The sequence below is a fragment of the Balearica regulorum genome, chromosome 18 (genome assembly GCF_011004875.1).
Source record: "Balearica regulorum gibbericeps isolate bBalReg1 chromosome 18, bBalReg1.pri, whole genome shotgun sequence".
NCBI lineage: Eukaryota > Metazoa > Chordata > Aves > Gruiformes > Gruidae > Balearica > Balearica regulorum.
Window position 1 is genome coordinate 2,990,431 of NC_046201.1, and position 25,788 is coordinate 3,016,218.

Below are 25,788 nucleotides of genomic sequence, written 5' to 3' on the forward strand. Positions count from 1 at the left end.
CTGGGATGAATCCAAGGACGGCAACTCGGGTAACGCTGTGCCACTCAACAAACCGCTGCTCAGAGTTTCTCCTTTCTTAGGGAAAACCTAGAACAGCAGCAGAATCTTTCATCAGGATATTTCCAATTTTCTGCACAAGGCATCCATCTGAGGGAAAGCCCTGGTTCCCAAGCGAATGCTGCCCAGCCCAGAGAACCCCCAGGCTGCTGGGAGAGGGGCTCAGCCCCCCAGGCCCGGCTGCTCCGTGCTGAAGGTGGCACCGCTGCCTCTCTTATGAGCGAGAGCCTTGCTCTGCAGCTCTGCGCTCTCGCCGTCCAATGGCTCTGGATGCCCGCCAAGGATTTGCAGATGGAAGAAGGAGGTCAGAAAGCTGGACCACAGATGCTGCGGACGTGGCTGGTGTCCACAGGAATGCAGCAGCCACCAGCAGCAGGGACGTTCACTTCTTCAGCGTCTCTGCAGCGAACCTCCCCGAGGAAGTTTCGTTTGCTCAGTACGGGCGCAGACCTTGCCGGCAGCACAAGACCTGGTCTGAGTTTGAGGGGAGATGGAGCCCAAGACACCCCCCCCCGCTAAAGGGTTCTCAATAGCAAGTATATCAACTTGATACTGAAGAGAGGGGAAGAGTGAATGGTTATTATTCTAATATATTCCTCTTCTCTCCTCCAGGTCAGATCCATGTGCCATCTTCGTTGCACTACTGATGTGATGAAAAGGTATCCCAGCACTTTCCGCTGCAGTTTGGGATTATAGCTATCTGCAACCTTTAATCCCTGCTCAGCCGAGAAGTGTGTTTCTGGTCACTTGGGCATTAATGCTGCCAAATCAGACTGTCAGTTTTTACAGTCGTAACACTCCACCCAGTCCCATGCTGACTTCAGCAGCCATAAATCTGTGCCCCCTTTCTCCTTCGAGGGGCTGAAGATGCCCCTGATTTAGGGCAAGAAGCAGCAGTTAATTAGTATGAAAGGAATAACAAGTGTGGGCACAGATCCGAAACCAGGATTTATTTAGGAAGATTTTCTGGTTATTATCTACTTAGGAACAGAGGATTTGTCAGAACAGATCAGAGCATTTTCATCAAATCTGGCATCCCGCATACAGCAGAGATAGTGAGAGGATGTATTAGAGGAAAAACCCTCTCCAGCCTCTCCCAGAAGTGCAGTTACAGGGTTCAATGCTGTTGGGAAGGGGAGCAGAGGCAGCGCTGTGGATAGAAGCAGAACTGGCTGTACACGTCCAGTCCCCGGACCGGAGCCAGCAAAGGCGGCTTCTCCCTGCCTCGAGCCTCAGCTCGCGCTGACCCAGCCGGAGCGGAGGTGATGCTCCCCTCCTGCGTGCAGCCTGGGCGAGAGCTTGCCTTGGGCTGCAGCATGTTAATCGAAACCCAAACGTGTTTCCAACTCAGCCCCAATGCAGGCCACATCCAGCTGGCTCAGCCGAAAGGATCCATCGGTCCTCTGCGTCACGTCTGACCGATGGGAGACGGGCAGCACAAAATCCCCAGGCTCCCCCGAGAAATACATCTTCTGATATTGGTACTGACGTTCCAGCAACAATAACATCATCTGAAACATCAAGCACTTGGGAAACGTTTATTTTACAAAGTGGGGTAGGAGCTGCTACAAAAATATTCCCTGTTTTTAAAAAGCAAATATTCCCTTGTCAACAAGCAAAAAAAAAAAAAAAAAAGAAAGAAAAAGAAAAAAACCTGTGTGTGTATCCCAAGGAAAGAGCCCTGGGAAATGCCCTTTCCCATGCACGATGGCAGGGCTGCTGGGGCCCCGGCACGACAGCAGAGATGAACAGCTCGATGGCAGAGGGTGGGAGCACCAGGGCTGCGGTGGCCCCAGCCATGTGAGCCGAGTTCCTCGCTGCTGTTCTCATTTATAAATAGAAAGGCAGTTAGTTATTATTAGAGCTCGTTGAGTGGCTCTGGAGGAACTGCAGAAAACCTTTGCAAATGAGCTGCTTTCCAGGGGTCATGTCTGGAGGACAATGTCATGAGGAGCACCTTGAGTCTTGGAGACAGGTCTGGGCTGGTCCAAGCTCACCTTTGCACCAGGTCATGGTGCTCCCAGCACGGCTGGGGTTGGAGCAGTGGCACCCTAAGGGTGGGCTGTCCTCACCTCACCCCGTGCACCCGTGTTTCCCATGCCGATGATAACAAGGCAGGGCATCAGCAGAGAAACTTGCCTTGGGCCTTTATCTCCAGCACTTTCCCCAGGAACTTGGAGGACACAGCCAGCACCTGCACTGTCATACCATCCTGAGGAGCGTGATGAAGCTGCTCCCTGTACTGGGTAGGTGGCACAAGGAGAGCTTTTCATCACATCTTCAAGCTGTGGGATGAAGGATGGGCACAGAGAGAGGAAGATGCACACCTGGATATCCCAGAAGGTGGGTCAGTTCTCTTGGGTCCAGCAGAAGAAACACCATCAGGTATGTTAGGATGGCTTTTGTGCATGTCACCCATGTTGTCCTCACGACCCGACCCTGCCACCCTCTTCCAGACCTCTCCTAGAGAGCAGCACACAGGCTGTGCTGGGGGGCTCTCAGCCAGGAGATGATTTTGGACATTTCTCCTTAAGTCATGGAGGCCAAGATCTTTCAGTGGCATCCTGAAAGATGTGCCTAGGCACATCACGGGCTATCTTATCATGTCTAAGTTGCTCTGTACCCCCTAATTGTAGAGATCCTGCCTTGAAATCTTATTTTTCTTGTCTGTCTCTCTGTTGGAAACCACATTTTTCTTTTATCATACATTATACCTTCTCACATCTGTCCCTAAATCTACAAAACTGCACTCAGTAATGCACAAAGATCCAGGACTGAAAGCATTCTGTTAGTGACCGTCCTCTACAGAGCCAGCAGGGTCAGAGGAAAAGAAAAACAACACACACGATCAATATTTTTTAAAATAGGATTTGAAAGCAAAATATGAGAAGCACCTATCTGCTTTTAATTTCAAATGGAAAAATATAGCTATTAATATATGGCAATGCTACACTACCATAAGAATAAAGCGTAGATAAAAGCTGCACACTTAATGAGGCTCAGGAAAAACAAAATTTGAAAGCAAATCTTTGAAAATCTCTAGGTAATATCTGTTCCATTTATCATGCTTTGGCAATCAGAAAACAAAACCAGGCTTAGCATAATGAAGAAAATCAAACAGGCGCTTTTTTTTTTTTTCTCCCCCGCTGCTCTAAAATCACCGAAGAATATAGTCATGGAAAAAAAAGAGAGGAAAAAAAAAAAGGAGGAACTTTTGCCCTCCTGCCGGTGCACAGGGAATCTAATTGCAAAGGTTTCTTCCTGCATGTCTGAGTAGACTATGCGAGACTGGAATTTTTTAATCATAATATTTAAGTTCTCCTTGGTGACACAGGACTAATGCAGTGGTCCTCTCTTGATCTGCCAGAGATGTGAAGGTAACAACAGTTGATAACTGAGTCACAAGCTGAGAATGTGAAAAAGCCAAAAAAGCCAAAAAAAAAAAATTACTTCCCTTGCCATCTCTGCCCGGCCAGGTTTGCAGTGCAGCACCAGCACCGGCCCCAGCCAGGCTGGGGAGATGCTGCGGACACTGGTGGATAACAGGGCTGAGGAGGCTTTGCCTGTGGTTTTCGGGGTTTGAAGTGCTTTAATAATTGCAGACCCCCGAATCTCTTTCACACAGAAAGCTACCCGGCAGCCTTTAAACAACTACCTCAGGTGGCTACCGACAGCACCGAGCTCAGAGCCGGAGGCTGTAGCATCACCGTAACGTGTCCAAAACATCCTCAAACCAGAGAGCTTGACCTACTTGTCCCTTCCCAGCTCCTCCAGCTGTAGTTTCCCCATGGAGCATGTCATTCCCTCCCAGTGCTACAAAGCTGGGCTGTTCCACAGCTTCCATGTCTTCTTGCCTATCTAATCAGGGCTGTGTGGGGATCCCTCAGCTAACGGTTCATTGGAAAGCAATTTTAGATCCTTGGGTGAAAGATCAAATATATAGTCGATGCATTCTTCCAGGACAAACCGTGTCTGTTGCTATGGACAAGGAACACATTTGGGGGCATTTGGAGGTAATAGGAGTTGCTTTTATCTCCTATTCCCTTTGGCAGTGGCTACAATCATTGTGCTTTGAAATCATTTCTTTTGCAGACAATTAGGAGGAGGGAGGAATTCTCAGCAATTAGTCGCGCTAAATCACATATGAGCACACAAATAAGAATAACGGCACCTTCTTGAGCTCACTGCGATGAGATTGGATACGTGCAACTCACATATATTCATATTTTCTCTCCAGAGCCAGCATTACTAAAGGTTTCTTCCTCTGCAGTGCTGAGTGCATGGTGCTGTAAAACGGGCATTTGAATGTTGTCTCTCTTCCCAAAGGTGCTGTAAGGATGAGAACTGTGACGAGCATAAAGCATTTTAAGAGTGTGCAAGCAGCGTTACAGGGCTCTCTTCCCATTACTGCCCTTAATTCTGCTGGAAGATGGGTGTAAAAAGAAATAAATAAGTAATGATCCAAAGCAAACAGTTCCAGGCAGAAATTTGGCTGGTTGGGGCTTTCTGCCTCCCTAAGCTCATGCCCTTGGGTGGAACAACAGTAACGAGCAGCTCAGGCTGTCTGCTGCAGGGGGAAGATAGAGCTGTATTTAGACTGTCGGTGCTAGGTGTCCAGCTATCATGATAGCTTCTTGCTGCTCTCTTCTCATTATGGAGATATTAGCGTGAATGTTCAAAGTCCAGCTCTGATGAAGCCACAAAGCTCAGACCTGAATTTTCCCACAGGGCTGATCCCTGCAGCCAGCTCCAGCTACGAGCAGCAGGAATGAATCACAGCTTCCCTCTCTCTTTCTCACCTCCTCAGGTGCTGCAAGCCTGGGATGCTTTCTTGGAGACTTGCCTGTAGGTTCTTGGGCTGAAGTTCCCATGTCTGTAGCCAGGACAAACAATGGAGAAGAGGGATTTTTTTTCCCCTCATGCTCATGCAACAGCCTCCCTGCCTCCTCTTAGTCTCAGCGGCAGCATACATCGGGGTGTTAAAGCTTGCTAATAGCAGCAGGTACGAAGAAGTAGCGACCCACGTAGCCTCGCAGTGCCGTGCTCTCTACAGCCCCTCCACCACCAGGTCAGCCGCCCCCATCACTCCCACCAGCGGTGCCAGAGGGATTTCTCCCAGTTTCAACAGAAATGCAGAATTTGAGCCCCGCTAATTGTCAACGCACCACAAACGTTGTTGTCCCCTGTTAGTGAGGAATGAACAAACCCCAGCTCCAGGCTGCTCTCTCCGATGCTGCCCAGTGGCTGCCTCAGACCCCGCTGCTTTTTTTTAGAAACCAGGTCTAAAAAATTGCATGTAGAACTGCAATGCCTTTCTTTAGTTCTTCCTTCATAAGGATTTTCTTCAGATGAAATCTGTTGAAGCCGTAAGTCACCAGGTGGCTTTTTCAGGCACCAGGGCTATGTTTTCTCTCAGAAGAAAGCTGACAATCGAGCCGGGACAGACTCTTACGGGCTCTCTTTGCTCCTGTGCTGCCCCCAGCACACCGACTGCTCCATACACACACCGAAGGGAAGGGCGAGCTGGCGTCTGCACGCAGGAGGAGGGAGCCTGAACGTGTGCACATAGCATCCCTAACACTGGAAAAATCTGCCATTGCAGCCAGTAATGACTATTCCTGCGGTACCAATGCACGCAGTGGGAGACACTCCAGGAGACCCTCCTGAATTTTTTTTTGCATGACTAACGCCAGGAGAGAGGAGCCCTTCTGCAAAAGCCAGGGAGGGCTCTTCCACTTGCAGCCAGATTAAATCAGAACCGTGTCTTTTCCTCTGTAATGAGACATTTTAGCTTCTCTGTGCTGCGCCTTGCAAGGAACAAGCCCTTGCAGCGAGGGGGGTGCAGCATCTTCTGGGATCTGAGAAGGGGACGGTGCCGTGGCTGGCCCAGGGCTCAGGAGGTGCTAAGCAGAGAGCTGGGGACACATTTCTATTCCATCATTTTTGCACCACAAAGAGATCGCAATGCAGTAAGACCCTCCAACAGTGCCTTGCTTGCTCCTCACATTGCTATTTTAATATTTTCCCAACATAAGAGCGGGCGGCTGCCACCAGCCCATCCCACCATGGTTGCCACCAGCAGTGGGATGCTGAGGAGTGCAGCAAACCTGGCCCTGCTTGTTTACCGTGACATTAGTCACTCACTTCCCAAATCCATCGGAAAAAACACAGCCACAGGTCCAATGCCCCAGCCTTTCTGCTGCCAGACTGACCTCAGAAGCCACAAGAAATAAATGGCCCAATTTTAAGGCAACTGGTGCCCTGCAGTAAACAGGGAGGGTGAGGCTAAAGCAGCATCCCATAAACTCACCTGGAAAACAAGTCCCAAGTGTCTTTTAACTCTCCACCTTTGCAGGTCCCTGCGTTCACGTCACACTCCTAACCTGCCACAGTAATGAAGTGCCCGACCCCAATCTTTTATGGGTATATTTGAACTGTTCCCCACTTTCACAGCCAGTAAAACCCAGCACAGACCACAGATGACTCCTGCGTTACTGACTGGTCAGCACAGGGCCTAATAGGGACAGTATGCAGCAGAAATTAGCATTTACCTCCTGGGTCTTCCTCCCGGTTGCAGCAGGATGGGTGCCACACTAACCGCAGCTCAGCATGTGGCCAGAGCATCTCTTGCCTCCCCGACCCGACAGCAAGCGGCACTCTCCCCACACAGAAGCCCACAGGCAGCGGTTGATATGGCCACAGGGCTTCTCCTTCTCAAAAGCAGAAGGAACTCATCATCCAGCCAAAGAAGATGTAATTCTCCGGTACGTGATGGCATGGAGCCAGTTCCCTTCTCCGACCACTCTTCATTAACCAAAGGCAAAGCACTGCAAAGCGGAACATTTCACAGCTGCTCTGTCCTGCCGTCAGCAAGATGCCATGAACATCCTGACCTGCCAACCCACAGGGATGCTGGCTCCGTCGCAGCACTGGGACCTTTTCCAGTGACTTCAGTGGGGATGACTGGGGACCAGGGTCCTGACCCAGGCATTTGCAGCACGTCGCTGAAGCTGCGAAGACACAAAACTCACCCAGTCTCACCTCCCAGGCCAGCTCCCTGTCCATTTCAGGATACATCCCAGGAGGATAAAGTCCTAGAGTACAAGTTTTCCTGGCATATTTGCAACCTGTTCTGCCTGAAATAACTACAGGAGTTCCGGGGCCTTGTGGTCAGTAGCTTTTCCCAGCATAACAGCAGGGAACATAGCTGAGACATTGTGTTTTCCTTCATGTATTTATTTATTCTCCCTTATTTTGAACATGCAATATCACAGCCAATGAGTTATAGATACTGCCATTAACAATAGCTGGAAAAAGTTTCAACCATTTACAGACACTGAAATGTTAGCTAAATAGACGAGCTTTTGAACATTTTGCAAGACCAGCTTTAAAAACAGGATGTGCAAACCCTTTATTTTGGGACGTGTTTATCCCAGTGATCAAACATTCCACCCTGGTATCCCTGTAATGGCAATAAAAGCCCTATAAAAATTAAAAAAAACCCCAAAGCCCAAACTTTAAGTTCAGCCCAGGAAAAAAATAAAAGGAATTGCTGAAAGGGGAAAAAAATGTGCCGCAGATTTCAGTGGCACCCACTCCTACCAGGAGCACCCTTGGGTGGGGGGAGTGCTCACTGCTGCCTGCACTGAATCAGGGCAGATGCTGGGATGCAGCAACATTCGCGTCTCCTCCTCCCCTTTTCTGGCATCGGGATGAATGATATCCACTTCAGGAACTGCTTTTCAGTGCAAGCTGAAAAAAAAACAAAACAAAAAACCCCAACCTTCTGTCAGACAGAGAGAATTCGGTGCTGTCGTTTCAGTTGATGAAGGCATCTCCCACGGATGAAGAAGAACCGCTGCAATTCGGGGCTGGCAGCACGGAAGAGCCGATGCATTCCTCGCCAGGACACACCTGGCAGGTGCTAAACACAAACGTGCTCAACTTAATACCTTGCGCCGCTCGCAACGTGTATGAGACACAGCAAAGAGGCGGGTTTATTGCTTGGTATTAAAAACAGGAGCAGCGTGATGGGGTTAGCAGGGGAGCAAAACCGAGCACGGCAAACAAAGCACGTCGGCAGGATGAGGGCAGGTTGCTCTGTCATGGGACATGCCACCAGCCACCTGGCCAGTAGCAGAGGGTGGCTATCCCTGCAAACCGGCACCGGGACCTCAGGAAAATGTATTGGGAAAAATGCAGGGGAGGAGAAATGGGTTGAGGGTGGGTTTTTAAATGCATTCCAGGACAGCTGCACCGGGAGGAGGTTGTTGGCAGTCTCCTGATGTGGTGGCAGCCCAATTTTTGTAGGGATTTTCCTTCCTTGTGAGCAAAGCAGCAATGTGGGAAGCTCAGCAAAGGGGGAAACAGGCTCGTCCTTTAGCCTTGCAGCAGATGAGGTCAATCACCAGCACCGCTGCTGGCAACAGACTCAGGATCTGATGATTGCTGCTGGTTGAAAGTGATGCTAACAACATGAGGGATTTTGCTTTATAATATACAGGTTTTGAAGCAGGAAAAAAAATCTTTTAAAAGTTCAGGATAAGCTTCTGGAAAAATGCCTCCCACTGCAGGGCATTCCCACGCCTGTGTGGTCCCAAGCCCCGGCACAGAGACATCCTTGGCCCTCTAGCACCCGGGAAGAGCACAGTGAGTTATTTTTGATGTGGTCTTTCAAGTTCTTCTAATTTTGGGGCACAGCACTTTTGTCCCAGGGACCCCCTTTGCCCTCACATATTTCCCTACTAGACCCCTGAGATCTGCAAAACTGCAGCTGCAAAACAGACTCACAATAACGCCCTCTCCATCTACCTTTGCAGTCCCAGTATTTTGCTGAGCAGTCTCTGCTGTTCGAGCTTTTAATTCCCCTAGGATGCATGGGGTCATGTGGACACCAAGAAGCCCTTGGGTTGGGGACTGCTAACACATCTTGCACGGCTCTTCCTTCCACTCCGAGGGTGGGATACTGAAGCAGAGTACGATGCTGTGCTTTACCTGTGGTCAGGCAGGAGGTCCCTGTAAAGCTGGACACGTGAGCTCACCAGCTGCCGGGCCATCCTTCTCCTCTGATGCTTTCCTGGGATGCTGCTCATTATTTATGGTTCATCACATTCTGCTCATGAATTCTCCCGCTACATTCGCTTGACAGCCCAAGCAGGTAAAACCTGCAGCGACGCGATCTCTGAAACCACTACCTGATTAAAACATATAAAAAAATAAAACAGAGGTATAAAACTGCCAGTTGCCCACAGAAACAAATAAAATTAGTTCAGCTCAGCCTTCCCCATCTTTCCTTATTGCTCAGGTAGTAAAACCACTCACTATACAAATATCTAATTTCAGGTGTGCAGGACAGAAGTCACGGAGCTAACAGGTTCCTCGGAGCAGTGCAAGAGCTCTGCCCAGTGCAGGGATGTTGTGGGACGGCGGCTCTCTCCTATCAGTAACTGCTATTTATACAACCCACAGTGCTAAGCACTTCAAACAAATAAAACAGCTCTCCAGCAAGGGATAGGCACCAGATGGAGTTCCTGACCTTGCTTGGAGCTTTGATGGCTCCACGCAACAGCCAAACGTCTTCTCCTTCCCATCCAGCGGACACTGGCCCAGAGTCAAGGCAGGTTTCTCCTCCACCAGTGCACATCCATCCGCACCCTCCTTCCTCCCCACTTGCACGCTTGGGAGCCGCAGTCCACCTTGCAGGACTGTGAGGGTCCAGGGCAGCTGCCAAGGGTTAATATGCAAAATATCCTGCATGAACCGGGCTGTTTAACGAGCGTCTTTCCCCCAGGTATTGGCCAGTGATGAGAATGTGCTCTGCTGTAGTAATGTTTGCAACATAACAGCCCACCGAGGAGGAAGCTGGTATGTGAAGTGAGACAATCCTCCCTCCTCAGCTGGATCACACTTTCAGTCAAGCTCATCTGCATTAATCTTACACTCATTAAAATCAGTTGTTCTGTTTCTAATTCAACCAGTGCTGCCAAGCTCAAGAATTAAAAATTCATGAGCCAATGTCCCTGAAAAAAACCCCTACCCCACAAACCTGTAAGTTCATCTTAAGCAGCATAGACTTTTAAAACAATCATAAAAAATGTCTAGCTGCTCCTTTGTGCTTGAAGCTTTCAGCTCACATTTTCATGAGGGAAATGACGAAAAGCTGAGATTTTTACACAGTCATGTGACTCCAGAGGCTGGTGCTTCCTGGAGGCAGCCTCACCAAGTGCATCATTTATGATGAAAATCAAGAGACTGAGCAACACAGGAGGGATGAGCTCATTTGGTTCCCCTCATCCTGTCTCAAAACAAGTGTCATTGCTGAAGTGACGAAAAGCCCACTCTGCAGACTCCAGGGCAAGCTGTCCACTGGGTTTTACTGCAGTGAGGTCAGGAGCCTAGAAATGACGTCAGCAATGTTTTTCCAGCCTTGTTCTGGACAAGCACGTAGAGCTTTTGGCCACCCCCAGCCCCTCGGGAGCCATGAGAGCAGCATTAGACCCATAACAGAGATGCAGGACCTGGCGCATGATGCCCAAGGCACCACATTACAACAGGTCATGCTTTGGTTGGCCTCCAGCATCCACTGCGACTCCCATGCCACGTCGGTGCCCCTCAGACCCCTTGTCCAGCTTCCCAGCACCCACCCAGTTACTTCTGCCCTTGAAGTCCACAGGGACAACAAGGACTTTCCTCTCCGGTGAGCAGCCAAACGCTCTCATGGATGCAGAGCAGCACCCAGGAGGAACATGCAAGTTAACAGCAAAAGTAAACAATAGCTTTTTTATTCTGTACATTTGAGTGACAAACTAGACTTGATTTTTAATATGCTCCTAATTAAGGTCACCAATGATAATAGCTGGAGAGCTGGAGTCAAAGACAATAAACACCATTTATTTGAAGCAGATGGGAACTCTGAGAGGGCTTTCCAATTTTTTTTTCAATAGCCAAAACTAAACAACGTTTCAGAGAGTGCCAGGGACCTCCCAGCCCATGAAAACACCCAAGGTCTCAAATGGCCTTTGCTGGCCCAGGCTGGAGCAATTACGCCGTACTGTCTGGGTCTCTCTCCACAAACGCTGCCCTTTTCCCTCAGAAAAAGGCACCATGTTTACAAAGTAAAGCTCAAGTAGGAAAACACTGAGCCAGGCCAGTGCAAAACCAACCCTGGGAAAAGGTTAGGATTAACTCCTCTAGAGCGGAGCAGAGTTCGTTTCCTGAAGAAGAAGGAGCATAAATAAAGATGGGTTGTCAGTGAGCACTAGCGAGTGTTGCTGCAGTTATTTATAGAAGGCATTCATTTCCTTCATGATCTGGATAAATATCCTTTAGCTTTCGAAGTGATGAATCAAGTATTAATTAACCTGCTGGGGGAAAAAAATAATACAGATATTAATGTTTTAAAAGGAAGCTCCCAACTGAGGGGGGGGGAAAAAAAAAAAAGAAATAATAATAATAAAAAAAGAGCTAATCTGAAATTTTCCAGAAAGGCCTTATTGTATTGGAAAGAAGCAACGAGCAAAGAACAGACTTGTTGGATACACTTACTGGGAACGTCAGCATCTGCTTTGGTAACAAGAAAAAAAACCCTGTGATCTTGGCATGTCTACAGAGCTTCAGGGTGGAGAAGAGCTTGGAGTGAAAATTTAATGGGTGTTTTTCACCTGGCAGCGACAGCACCCGCACCTCTTGTAGCTGCCACCTCCGGGCAGGGCAGAGCCGCCGGGTGCCTGAGCCAAAGCCTCTGCCAGCGCAGAGCTGTTCTTCCCAGGAAACCATCGCACGCCCTGGCAGAGTGGGCAAAGTTATTTCTCCTTCAGACACCAATGCAGCACCTATTTTTTTTCCCTTTAGATGTTCGAATTACAGACCAGACCTTTCTTTCAGTGCAAGCAATAAAAATCCAGAGCAACCATCAGGAAATTAGCAGAATAGCCAGAACATGCTCTGGCTATTACACACTCACGTAAACGGGAGGAGACCTTGGCCCTCTGACTCCCCACCTTCCCTCCATCCCGCTCGGGGACCAGCTGAGCTAACTCTCCATTTCTTGGACAACTAGCAAAGCATCAGCCTCTTGTGGAGAATGGTGAGGCTTAGCTCAGCCTGAGCCTGAGGAGTAACACGAAGAAAAGAGAAGCAATTCCTGAAGATGATGACTGTTTTCTAAGCAAAAATGCCAAAATGAGATGTGACACCAAAACTGGACAGCAAAAAGAAACAAATTTCCTGGTGGCACCGATACAAGACCTGCAAGACCACCATGCCATCACAGTCCCAGCATGTTGGCCTGAAACGGGCTTGGCTGCATCCCTTCTCTCTCTGCAGAGCAAGGCAGCTTCCAAGTGACATAAATCAGAAGTTTGGACTGATTATTTTGCAAACTGAGACACAGCTCTCCTGTAGCCAAGGAGGCACGATGTTTAATGAAGCACAAAAGATCCTGTATTAGATGTGGTCTTCAGGATTGACTTCCTTTGCCATGCTTGTGTTCCACCCCCACATCCTCAAATCTTTAACAACTTCAAGCTCTTTATTTTAAAAAAAAAAAAAAAAAGCATATGCAGTCAGCCTGTTCCTACCCATTTTTAGCTTTTTTTCCCTTCTGCATATTCCCCAGCTCTCTGCCCACACATACCCACACTACGGACAAACTATCCTAAAAAAATTGAAAGATGTCTAAAAAAACAACAGTAATCCAGGGCGTCATCAACTTCCAGGAATGCAAACTGGCTTAAGAAACCACAACTTCTTTTTGTTGTTGTTTTTTTTTGTATGGGTGTTTTTTTAGTCTTTTACAATCTTCTGTTTTAAAAACATGGGATGAATTCGCTCCTTCACCCTCCTCACTCCTCTCTCTCCCCAGCTATATTCAGAAAACATTTCTCACCAGCCTCGTTAAGCTCACATTTCAGTGCAGTGCAAATATGTGTGCATGGGGGGGGGGGGGGGGCAGTGATGATGAGTCAATTAGGCACCTAATAAAAATCTGATTTTAAAAATTCCCTTTCCGATGGCGAGCATGCTGCGAGCCATGGCAAGTCACAGAACTGGTGCTTCCAGCTCGGTCCAGCTTGCCTAGTGCCTCCCTTGCAGACAGAGAATGGTTTCCTGCAGTGAAACCACTCTCATCCTGCATTAAATGTCGTGTATGATGAGGCATCTGCCACTTCATGTGAAAGATGCCATCACAGCCTAATAAATCACATTGCCAGAAGGACATTTGTGCTATCACCAATGCTCTTTTAACTATATGGCCTTCCCCCTCCGTATGCTCCCGTTCATCACCGTGCCTTGCAGACCTCACATATTACAGCTGATTAACTCATCCCCAGAATAGGCAGCCGAGCTAAGCTCTTTGAACCTGCTGGTCTTGCAGTCGCCTCTTCTGCTGTTCCCATCACTCCAGCCACAGCTTTCTAAGTCTGCAAAGGAAAGCCCTAGAGATGCACCATTTGTCATACAGATGCCATTTATTATACAGACAGCACCTACCACTGCCTTTTTCCAGGCATGCACTAAATTGGAGGGGGCGGATGTGAGAGACGGTGCCTATTCATTCTCCTTGCAGATGGTCAAGCCACAAAGCACCCAAGCGAAGCCGTACGCTTCCTTCCAACCTCCTTGCCTCGGCTGAGGCTCAAACCACCTACCAGTGGAGTCATGTTGGACTTGCACGCTCTCTCATAGTGCATAACCTTCTCTCATAGTGCACCCGTCCTGGCAAGACTTCTGAATGTGTCCATTTCCCATGTATGCAGGGCAATTTGAGACATTTGAGTACTTCAGGTTAGGTTTTGATTTCGTGGGACTGGTGTAGGTTTAGGCGAGAAAATGGAACAAAACACCCTGAGTTTTGGCATGTTAGAGCAGCAATAATTTCAAGCAGAAAACAATGCTGCAAACTTCATACCAGTAAAAACCAACTCCATATTAAGAAGAGCTGAATTTTAAAAGCGTCACTGTAAAACCAGCCATTTCATAACCAATAACCCTGCAGGATGCAACCAAGCTGGACGGATATCACAAAGGAGCACAAAAACATTTCTGGGACCGCATCAACCCTCCATGAAGGTTGCTACAAGGCACGTCGGCCAGCCACGCTCACCAGCAGCCTCTGATGCCAGTGGCCAACCGTTCTGCGATGAGGACTGGTCGGCTGTGCTGATTATAGTCTGGAGTAACCGAAATCACAGTGGAGTGGAAGGCCATAGGATCACGCTGTGCTTGTTCCCATCAACAACTTTACATCCCTCCCACAACGGAGCTGGTGGTTTCCTTTGTAGGACAGACTAGTCTGTTGGACCAGGAGAGCCCCTGTTTAATATTGCTCTGGCTAAATATGACCAGTTTTGTGGCTGGGTAAAGAAACTTAACTCATTATTCAATCAAACTTGTTTGCATTCTTATTTTCCTTATTCTTCAGTGAGCCCTGGGGTCACCAGGAGGAGTCCAGGCAGGAGAGGGCTCTGAGCAGGCAGCAAGCCATGGAAGTGGGCTGCTCCTCCGGCCATGGGAGCTCCAAACCCTGGAGAGGATGAGGTCCATGGGGTCAGAGCCAATGCCAGCAAAACGGAGCAGGAAGAACATCAGCTGGGTAAGGATTTATCAGCCAGCGCAGATAAATGCGTGTATTTTCCACTGGACAAGTCTATCCTCCTATCACCAGCACAGTCCAGCCCATGGGAATGCTGGCTCAGATTATAAAACCTGGGTTTCTAGCTGCTTGCTGGAGATAGCACATCCCAGAGTAACGAAACGGAGGGGAACAATACTGCCCTTGGATCTGTCCTTTTCAGCCATGAAAACAAGTTAATGTCGGTGTAATTAGAGAGTGACCATTACTTGCCATTGAGCTTCATAAAAATGTGAGGAAAGATGTATGCATTTTAATTAAGCTCCAGGGGAAAAAAATGTGTACCTGGCTAAACTGCAGAGAGATGAACTCATTACTTCATCCACGTCTCAGTCTGCTGCCTCTTTTCCTCTGCAACAGAACGATCAGCCTAGGCTGCAGACAGTGACTGTAAAAAGCAAAAAATCCTTCCAAAAGAGCCAGGCCAGCACTTTGTAATTCCTACGTCTGTGACCTGGGAGTCTTCATAGAGCCACACTTCTGGTGAGACCGATGGGCGAGCATTCAAAATCTTAGAAATCTGACGGGGAGCGCTCCCCAAATCAAGGGGTCAGGAGGGGACCCCGACGGAGCTCGCTACAGATTTTTCCAGCAGCCAGCCAGCTCTTGCAGCTGCCAGACTTTTCCATAGATTGCCCAGGTCTGATTTTCTGCTACGAAACAGCCTGGGCCTGAGCTGCCCTTTTCATCTCAGGAATGCACAGCTGCGAAAGTGAGGTCTCGGTTCCTCTTGCAGAACGTGGCTCCAGGAGTGCGGATTTGTGCCCAAGCCGTTAAGGCCACGCTGTGGATGGGGTCACATTCGTACTGACGCCGCATACGACGAGTGAGGGATGGGCAGGTGGGGGCTGCAGGCACCCGGCTGCCTTTCGGTGCGTGGAAAAAAGAAATGGCAAAACCCATCTGGGGTTTGAACAGCGAAGTAAAACAACTTAAACCATTAACTAGATCTAGAAAGTTTCTAGGGTGTAGAGAAAGAAACAGCGATCATCATCAGCCTCCTGTCCCCTGACAATCAGCTGAGCAACCTTCCACATCGGAAAACACTTTCTGCTCTTCCCAAACACTCAGACACATCCCCTGCGAAAGTCACTATTCCGCTAACAGGGTCAGATTCAGTGTCTGTGGGCTTTATAAAGACTAAACAATCTCTCTGCTATTGTTGCTCCTTGTACGATTAGACCAGAGCAGGTAGATCTTTTGCTTCGAAGCGCTGGTCAATAGTCCCAGGTCAGGGAGGAAATCCCGTGCACCCCTCGATGGCACCGCACAGCCAGGTGCACCAAGATCCCCTCCGGGCAAACGCTTACATTTGTTTAATCCCTGTGAAAGTCAGTGAAACACATCTATGTGTAACGTTAAGCACCTCTTTAAGTGTTTTGCCAAACAGTTTTGTGGAGCAAGCCAGAAAGGTGGCCGAGAAGGTGCCTTCAGCTTCACTCACCGCATGGGGTGGGCTGATGGCACGGGAGTGATGTCTGGTCCAGGCGGGAGGGTGCTCAGCGCAGCAATGGGACTGGACCTTCACGGCATCTTTATGGTTAAGCTAGTGCCTCGCTGAGCTGGGGTCTCATGTCCTTCTGTCAGCAGTTTTAGATGCCAGCCCTGCCCAAGGTGGGACAGTAGCCAGCAGTGGTACAGTCTGGGGCAAAAATCTCACATTTCACAAAGAGCTGACAAAATTGGGCAACATCTAGTCTCTACCAGTGACATGCAGGGAATTGAACCAGCCCCTTGAAGCTGCAAGATTCAAGACCGCAGCTCTGAGAGATGTTGGCGTGTCAAAGCTGCAGAGGTTCAGCTTCGCCTAGCACGGACACGGGCTCCCTGCGTTTCCCGTCCTGCTGAGAAGAGCTTGGCTCCAAACCCAGCGGGCTGACCACAAACCCTGTCTGCATGAATATATTTGTTAAAACACTCATTCACACTGTAGCCACGGCGCTGGCTGGAAGAACATATATCAGGCTTTTTGTCAAACAAAACCCATTCCAACTGTCTGGGAGGACAGCAAAATCTGCCATCGCACTGCTTTGAAGGGTTTACAGTTCACTGCAGCACTTTTTATCTGCAGTTGTTTCCATAACCAAGTTCAACAGAGCCTGTGAACAGGAAGGAATTAGGCACTCATGCAAAGACCATTAAAGTCAAGGGGAATCTTTCCATTGACTGGGGAGTGTTTGGCTCCCGGCCCTGGGTATCGGGGTCTGTTGTGCGGGATTTAGGGCAGGAAATGGGAGCAGGACTCTGCAGGTTTTCTCAGCATTTGTTACAGACTTTAGCACAGAAGCTCTCTGTGCCCGTTCCCCTGCATGTAAATTAAGAAGTGACAGCTCATCCGAGATGTAAGGCCCTAACTGACCATTTTTCCATCTAGTCTAGGCACCTCCTCCATCCTTCCTGGGGTGGACAGACCTAACACCATAACAAGCTGTACTACCCCTTTCCTTTGGCCACAAGATTTTTGTTCAGTCCAAGATGCAAAAATACCGCAAATCAGAAGCTTCAGCAGATCTAAAAAGCTTGTTAATCCAAAATTCAAATTCACATCAGGGATTGGGATCCTACTGGGATCTAGGTAGAATTTCACTGACTTCACTTCTGCCTGTTCAGCTACAGCCAATAGTTTTGCACGGGAACACACTGTCTTTTGATGGAGCGCAGGACCATGCACCAAAATGACAAAAGATCTGAACTGCCTCCATTTTCCCGCAAAGAAGCAGAGACCTGCATTTCTTGGGAGTTAACCTCTGGAAACTGATGCTCTCCGAGGACCATCTTCCCAGGCACCCAAAACTGCCAGTAAATGAACCACAAAGCACTCCGGGAAACTTCAGGCTCTTTTAAAATACAACAAAGATCCTAATTTCCTGCTAACAGGAGCAGCGGTGGTTCTCTTGGCTTGCAGAAAGACAGCCTGTCAGGGGAGTTTAGTGAAATGCTGTGCCAGGTACCGGTGTCTGCGAGGCAATGGGGTGGAAGGCAATGGCACCAGGGTGCTGCACTTGGAAGATGCTGGTTCATTTTCTGCCTCAACCCCACACCCCTAGCTTCGTTCAGCGCTATCCCTTCGTTACCTCCTCCGGTGGTAAAAGCAGGGAGGACATTTCTCCACTGCACATGCCATGGGAAAGGTCACACCAAAACTCCAGTGAGAGCGAAATGAAGATTTGACTTGGCGCTGGAGCACGGGCAGCGAGCCTGGCCAGCTCTGCGCTCCCGTCAGCCGGAGCTGCTCAGGCCAGGAGGATGCTGTGTGCTGACAGCCGTACGCTGCCACGGGCTTCGCAGGAGGCAGCATCCAGCCGTTAGAGACGTCCTTCCCTCTCCTCGTGGGCAGTGTACGCCTGGGAGAGGAGCAAGGCTGTAAAGAATGAGTTATTCAAACCACGGGCTTAGGGAAAACCTCTGCCTCCTGGCAGATGTGCATTACTTGGGCTGGGTTTAGAAAAAACAGAGGTGACCAAGTTCTGCTTCAGCCTTCAGTGGGAAATACAGAGACGAGAGCATGCTTAGATACAAGAAACTCCATCCCAGAAAGAGGAGAAAGGAGGGTGGAGAAGGAAATGCAACCTAATGCCAGGGGTGACCCAAACCAGCCGAGCTCTGCCAACATGCAGAGCCAGATAGGACAGAAACTTCTAAAGAACAGATTGCTCTTGGTGGCTGCACCTCACATAGACAATGCCATGTTCAATGGGATGGGCTTCCAGCAGCGAGCGTCACTTTTCTAAGATGACTCGACAGCGATTTGACTCAAGAGCGATGTGCCGGTCCAAAGATCATCTCTGCAGAGTGGCGGTCTGCAGGTTCCCTGTGCAGGAGCATCACACCAGGGCATCTCCGTTAGCCTGGAGGGAGATGTGGTCACCCCACCACGGGAAGTCAGGTGTGGTTTTTTGTTTCCAGAGGGATGCGGTTTTAGGAAATGAGCTTTGCTACCACCTGCTGCAAGTTCACCGGTTTAGTGGGACAAATTGCCAAATTCGGCAGGAACTAGGGTCTCATTAGCGTGACTGAGGCTTTGGCAGAGGGAAGGCTTCTCAGCTTCCCTTTATAGGATGCGCTGAGAAACGCCGTGGCAGGAGTTCAAGGCAGGGCGGTGTGCACTATTGCATTATGAAGTCTAGACAGTGCTGGAGCCCTGCAAGCCTGAAGAATGCTTTTTCCCTGCCCTCGCATACTATTCAAAACCCAGCAGCATTCCTCAACCAGGAGTGATGTGGGGAAATATTTAATTCCCTTGTTCAAACAGATCCTTTTGCACCATTGTCTCCCTCGAAAACCTCCACCTCCAAAGCTCTGCCAGTGTTGGGAGGTTGCCAGTGTTGCTGCACACATGCCAGCATGAACTCTCATTTGACCAAACGCTGCCAGGCTCCCCAGAGGAAGGAAGCGGGGAACAAAAATTTTAAAAACTACCTAAACCCCATGTTTTCATTCTTATCTGGAATGAAAACAGCACCTTTGGAGCAATTCTTGAAATATCTGCTTTTAGCTAGTTTTACTCCTCCCTTTTCTTCACTCTGAGCTGAGCAGGTAAACCCACCTGCCTGAGACTTCACTGCCTCCGTAGACCTCCAGGCAGTGCTCCCTCCTCCGTTAAAAGACGCCCAGCTGAGAAGTGTCCAAGCAGCTGTGCTCATCGACATCTGCAGCCAGCCTCAAAGGCAGCAGGTGACAGTCTGAACCTAAACCAAAAAAAACCCCCCAATAAATCCCCCACAAACCCCCAGAAGTAGTTTTAATTTATTGGCAGATTTCCATTGAGCTCTAACTGCAAAATGCACTTTTCATGAGCTGAGGGGCAACTTGTTCTTAGAGAGCATTTCAGCAGCTCCTAAAATACAACCTAGGGGCAAGGCTGGGGGAAATGGGGCAGCACTTTCCTACCCATCGCCAGAAATGGAGGTGACATCTGGGCAATGCCTCCTCACCTTTAACTGTTCAAACTGCAGCAGTGTTTGGCAAGGACTCAGTCATTCAGCAGCAATTCAAAGGAAAAAAAAAAAAAAAAAGGATGAAATGATGATCCTTTAGAATGCCTCTGACTGCACAGCGAACACGTACACTCTTTCCTTAAGTGGATTGATAAGGGCTCTGAATCAGTATTAACACACGCCAGATGCTGAGGAATCATCTCCCACTTATAGCAATTACGAGGATGTCCCAGAATCCAATAAAGCAACTGAGAAGATGAGCATCTGGTGGTGGTTGTCAGGCCCCGACACAATGAGATAAATGTATGTAATAGAGGTGTGATTTTTTTTTTTTTTTCTTGAGTCATATGCCATTTAGCACTGGATATGTGCGATTTGTCTTCCCTTCGAGGGTTCTCCTCGGGAGATGATGAGCAGAGCATCCTTCCTCCAGTGGGATGCCAGAGCTGTTCTCCCCCCACCCCACCCTTTCTCTGCTGAAATCCAGCTGCCACGTGCTGATCCCCAGCCCCGTAGCATCACCCAGTCACGGTTCTTCGGAGGGAACTGTGCAAAGCAACCATGCACAGCCATCAGACAGCACCTCCAGCCAGAGAATTCCCCAGGTGAGATCGTCTCCCTCTCTCTGACCATGTCTGCTCCACGCTTCCAGCCAAGGGCAAAACCCCACAGCTTGAGATAAGAGAATCCACCATGTGTTCAGATTTGTTAAAAGACATACAAAGTGGTGAAGCAGTGAAGGTTACTTCCTACATAAATGAGCCAAAAAATAACCGTTGTGCCCAGGGAACACTGGGGATTACACAAGAGCGATCCCATCTAGTGCAAACACGTGGCTGAACAGCTTTTTAAAAATACTTAATGGATGATTCCTAGAAATAATAGGCAGCAAATTTTATTTGTGTGCAAGGCAGTAGAGCTGAGCTATATTTAATAGAGGAAAGAAGATAAAAGTAATCTCCAAAGGTCTGGTAATGCAGACTCTGTGTTTAGATGTACTTCGGTACATCTTTATCGGTAAATGCCAGCGTAGCTACAAGGATGTTTTTCTCAGTTTGGATAGTAATTCAGGGATTCATTGGTTTGAACATCAAAAGCAGCCGTTAAAATGTCTTGTATGAACTGCTCTCCGCCACAAGCCAAAATGGTTCATCCAATATCTGAACAGGGTCAGGGGTTGGATAATTTAGAGCTATTTGCAATGAGTGACACACCAGCCTTCGCCCACAGGCAAGGGCCAGCCTAGCTCTAGCCGTTCTCGCTGCCAGGGCCCTTCTCTCACTAAGGATGATCTTTAATTCATTCCCTGTCCTCACAAACAAATTTTACTCCCATTTTCCTTCCCAGAGCTTTCTCAGACAACGTGCAGAAAATGAGCTGAGGAAGAGAATAGCATGAAGAAAAGTTGGTGAGCGAACATTGGGGCCATCAGTGCCAGCACACGTCACCCATCTGGGACCACGTGCCCACCTCTGGAAGCCCCAGCAGTCACGGTGAGCATCCTCCCAGACTCCCAACCCTTCCACCCTGCTGAAACACATCCTGCCAGGAAGAATTCCAGACCTCAAGACTCAGCAGTGCCTAGAGAATCTGCTCCTTCTCTTCATTCCATTTTCCTTTGGGTGTCCCCTACGGCAGAGCTTTTTCTCCACGTAATTTCCTACAAACATCTGAAAAGAAACACGACCAGCATCTGTTGTAGCAGCAGCATCCATTTGAAAAGCATTGAGCAGACCCAAAGTCACATAATATACTTAGTGTCACCTACAATGTTAACATTGAAATAATTTTAAAAGTAATTTTCTATGTAAAGTTGTGCTCATTGGTTATTTTGGTAAGATTAAAACGCTTGGCATCAATTCCAGGTTTTCAGAACTGTGGCTTCAGTTTGCAGAGGGTCTCTGGGAAAGAGGGGGACGGTTTCTCCTAGAGAATACTGCTTGTCTGAAACATCTTAAAGGCTATGAAAACATTATTCTGGCTCGTGTGACAGCCAAAGTTCAAAAAAAAGAAATTACATTTGGAGTCAAACTCGCCTTATTCCTTTCGAAGTTGCTGCTTTTCTTCTTAAACCTTTATTTAACTTTGATCCTTTCTGTGTTTGAGATCTGCCTGTCTCTTTGTGTACCCAGTACCTGGTCTAATGAGTTGCCCTTCTATCACTCGGGATCTTTGACAGCACAGTGTTACAACTATATTAACTACATGAAATACACTTCTAATGTCCCCTAATGGGGACATTAAAAATGGGCTTTAAAGTATGAATTTAATGACTTGGGATAAAATTTAGCTCATACGCAATATTTGACTTTAAAAGCATTATGTAAATATTTAACCGATTAATGCACCAAGTCCCATTGCGGGGAACACAGTTAAGATATTTTGGCTCCCATTTTTCAGAAAGTACATCTGTGACAGAGCTTTCCTAAGCGTTTGATGCAAAGTGCTGTCAGCAGCACCAGCTGCAAGGCTGTGCAGAGAAAGGTGCTGTGCTTTTGGGAACCTAAAAGGTCCGACCACAGACACCCAGTGCTCCACACGGCCAAGCCACCCTGCTCCTCCCAGGAGCACTCAGCTTAACTAAACCCGACCATTTCACCTGGCTTAGGGACCTCTACACTATTTAATAAAATGCATTGTTCACATCGCCCAAGACCACAGCGTGAGGCTGCGGTGGGGTGTTTTGCTCCACCGAGGTCCGTGCACAGGAAGGAAAGGGAAGCGTGTGTGCTTGCCCAGCTGGACGCCTTCAGAAAAGACGTCCATCTCAGTGCCGCTGGGTACGTGTCTCTAAAGTGCTCAACAACAGGAAATCGTTTGACTTATATCAGACCAAATCCAGAGAGTATCAACCCTGCAATTAGCTATAATTAGAAATCCACTCCGGCAGTGCTCCCCCAGGCAGAATCCATACACACCCACACGCGCTCGAGTGCTAAAACAATGCTGGTAGAGGAACGCGTGATGACCACCTCTCCTCCCGGGGTGGCCCGTGTGCTCACTACGGGTCCCAGCCCTACACCAGGGCTCAGCTGTGACCTCCCAGATGCTGAGCGAGGAAGTGGTTTGTACCACAGAGTCAGACCTCAGGTCTTTACAGCTAACCCCCCTGGGCTGTCCACGTAGCTGTCCCCTGGCCAGCCATGCCAAGTCACTGGTCTCAGATCCCAACTCACCTTGGATAGGCCCATAGAGTTATTTTTTAATGTGCTTTTCTGCACCGTAGCTTTTTTTGTATCAGAAAAGATAACCTGCTGATATGAGATCCCCTGGTGAGCAAAAATGAATTAATTTCCCAGCCTCCCACTCCAGCCATCGTCAGCCTTCCCCCTCCACCATCACCCAAATACCAACAGAATCAAAACAACAACTTGGGCATGGCCAAACCCAGTGCTATTTTTGCACTGCTAATGCCCCTCGGAACTTTTGCCAGGTCTCGGAATAACATCCAGAATATAATGGGAGAAGCTCAGTCCAGACAAAGAAAGATTCAGTTGTCACCTTATTTTCAAAGAGATTTTGCAGTCTTGATTCCCTGGCAGTTAAGGTGCATTTTGAAAGCTCCCTACTTAACTGTGTCTCCAGCTAAAGCTAAACATTGCCATATGAGCAAAAAAACCCAGCACTTATGAGATCTTGATATGTAGGGATCTAGTAAAATGACAGCAACCTCAGCTATAATTACTGCCCTGTAATCTGCATGTCATGAATAACTACGTAATTCAGCAATAGCTGAAATCACTGCACACAGTTATTTGCTCTTTGTGTTGAAATAAAATGGTGGGGAAGATGGACAGCAATTGAGTGCTGTGTAGATATTCAGTAATTTTCAAGTTTTTTCTGTTAACAGACCCTTAACGTTTTTCCTGTGGAGGCCCCACACAACAATTAGAGCGAAGAAACGCACAGGCTTTTCTCGCTGAGCTACGTGCTGCACACTCCCAAATCCAGCCATCAGCCCCAGTGGGAGCTGAGAAGAAAGGTGGGTAATTTGGAAAAGGCAAAAAAGATTTTAACCACAACTAAAATCGAGTCTTTACTCTTGCTGTTCTCTGAGCCAGTTGGTTCACAGATGTTTTTAACAGCTTTCAGAGCGTGAGAGTCAGAGCCAACAGGGCACCCACACCACGGCCAAGGGGAAAAATTGCTATTTTGATCTCTCTTTGGGTGCGTGGATGAAACGTTCATGTATTGTGCAGTGAAAAAGTACTGAATATTTTGATTTGGAAACCATGAGAGGTCCCATCCAACCAACGCAACACTAGGGTAGAGGAGGAGAATGAACACCTCTTGTACCTCCCAGCTCTGCTAGGAAAGGTTGTTACTTCCAGCTATTCATCACATCTTTGCACATCAGCTGGTTTCCTCTATAACTTGTTTTTGACAAAACAAGCCAGGTTAGCTCTGCAGCCAAGCTCAGCTCTTTAAAATGCTTACAGCCAGCTGGTACCTTCACTGGACTGAGACAGGAGTGCTCACAGGAGCAGGTCCATGGAGAGTCCAGATGGACACCAACCCCGGGCGCAGGTGATGCTGAGGATGGCACCAGCCCAGGAGCCACGACTCACCCACGTCAACAGCATCCACTCACACCTGTACGGCAGGAGCTCCCAAGCTGCAATTCCCATGAGGCAGATATAGATCAACCTCTGAACCTACCCAGAAAGAAATGTTTCCACATCCTCAGAGATCAAGTTCAGCAAAGCCAAAACTGTTGCACAGACAACACAGGCCTGCTACAACTGCAATTCCCACCAAAAAAATCACATCAACAGAAACCTCCTGACTGTGCTGAAACATCCCACGCAGGATGGCATCCCCAGCACATGACTTAGACACAATGACTGAATGCTCCACTGCAAAACAGACAGGATAAGAACAAATTCAAGAGTTTCAACTGCTAAATCCACATGATTCTCTTGGTTATAATGGATGTTTGTTAAATTACATAAAGTTCCAATCTTTAAAACTCTTAGTGCTTGCAAATGCCTCTGCATGCATATTAGTGGCAGAGATGGACAAAACGGTCATTCAGTGATCTCATAGCTCCTTCTTTCCCACTATCTCATTTGTTCATAGACTGAAGAGACCCTGGCACTAATAATTACTTATTTTAAATTAAATGCAAGACTGGAGAGAGGAAAAAAAAAATCTTCCTGAGTGTGGCAGACTTCTTTATATCTTGCTAAATCTCCCTCCAGAGCAGTAGCTGTTGGTGCTGAGAGACAGAAAATCAGCTGAGCCAAGGACCTCAGTCCTGCACACTAGAGGAGTGCAATGAGGAGTGTAATAAGAAATGCCTTCACACTCAGGCCAGGAGGATCATGCATTGAGCTGATGAGGTTCTGCTGACCGCCACCCCACCGTGTGCTACAGAAACCATGCTAAACTCCAGCTGGCTCCACCGAGCAAGCATCAAAATTTGAAGCCAATTTTTATACGTGAGCCAAAACCCCTCTCATGGGAGCAGAGAGATGGTGTAAGGGAAAGAGGAGCCAAAGGATCCCACTTTCTTGAGCAAATTAGGAGCACAGGAGAGAGCACGGGGAGGTAACCTTGCTGTGAGACTAGCACCCGTGTAGAGGGGAGGTCTCTCACCCCTCTGAGCCCAAACTGTCCCTCTCCCAGCAGTGATGCTCTGCCCATCATTCTCTGGCCTTCAGAGATTGCTCCAGGGTGACAGACAGACCCAGAGGAACATCTGGAGCAGCAGCAAGCAAAGAGACAATTTAAACAGTTTGCAGGACCAGCTGGAGCTTCTCTCACTGCCAATTAAACAATTTCCCTGACCATTTTTTATATAAACTTTAACACGGCTCTGCAGTTCCACCAGCCAGAACACAAATGACAAGGGGTCCACAGACTTTTGCTTCTCACCATCACAGAAGACTAACTACCAAGGGCAGGAAGAAATACTCCTTCTCTGTGGTTATTGCACACAGCAGATAACAAGTCCATTTCATAGGCATTTGCCTCTGGGTGAGCAACAAAGGCAGAAATGAAAAACCCAAGAACAAGCACAAACCCCCGCAAGAGCTCTTGTGTTATGCTTAGTAGATCGTTGGAGAAATGCGATGCTATAGAAGTACTTTGGTTCCAGCTGAATCTATGTGTGAACATGAATTGTTAAGTGGAATAATTCATTGTGCATTGACTTTCACC

At 48.2% G+C, this 25,788-nt stretch overlaps 2 long non-coding RNA genes across 4 annotated transcripts in view; one reads left to right on the plus strand and one right to left on the minus strand.

Moving 5' to 3' along the window:
* LOC142604390 (uncharacterized) lies at positions 1–7,558 on the plus strand. The gene is made up of 2 exons (XR_012838251.1): positions 1–2,442; positions 4,865–7,558. It is a non-coding gene; the product is annotated as an uncharacterized LOC142604390 (long non-coding RNA).
* Positions 7,554–25,788, minus strand: part of LOC142604389 (uncharacterized) — a 23,413-nt gene continuing 5,178 nt past the window's right edge. For all 3 annotated transcript variants that reach the window (XR_012838250.1, XR_012838248.1, XR_012838249.1), the window contains exon 2: positions 7,554–9,251. This is a non-coding gene — a long non-coding RNA (uncharacterized LOC142604389). The remainder of the gene's footprint in view (positions 9,252–25,788) is intronic.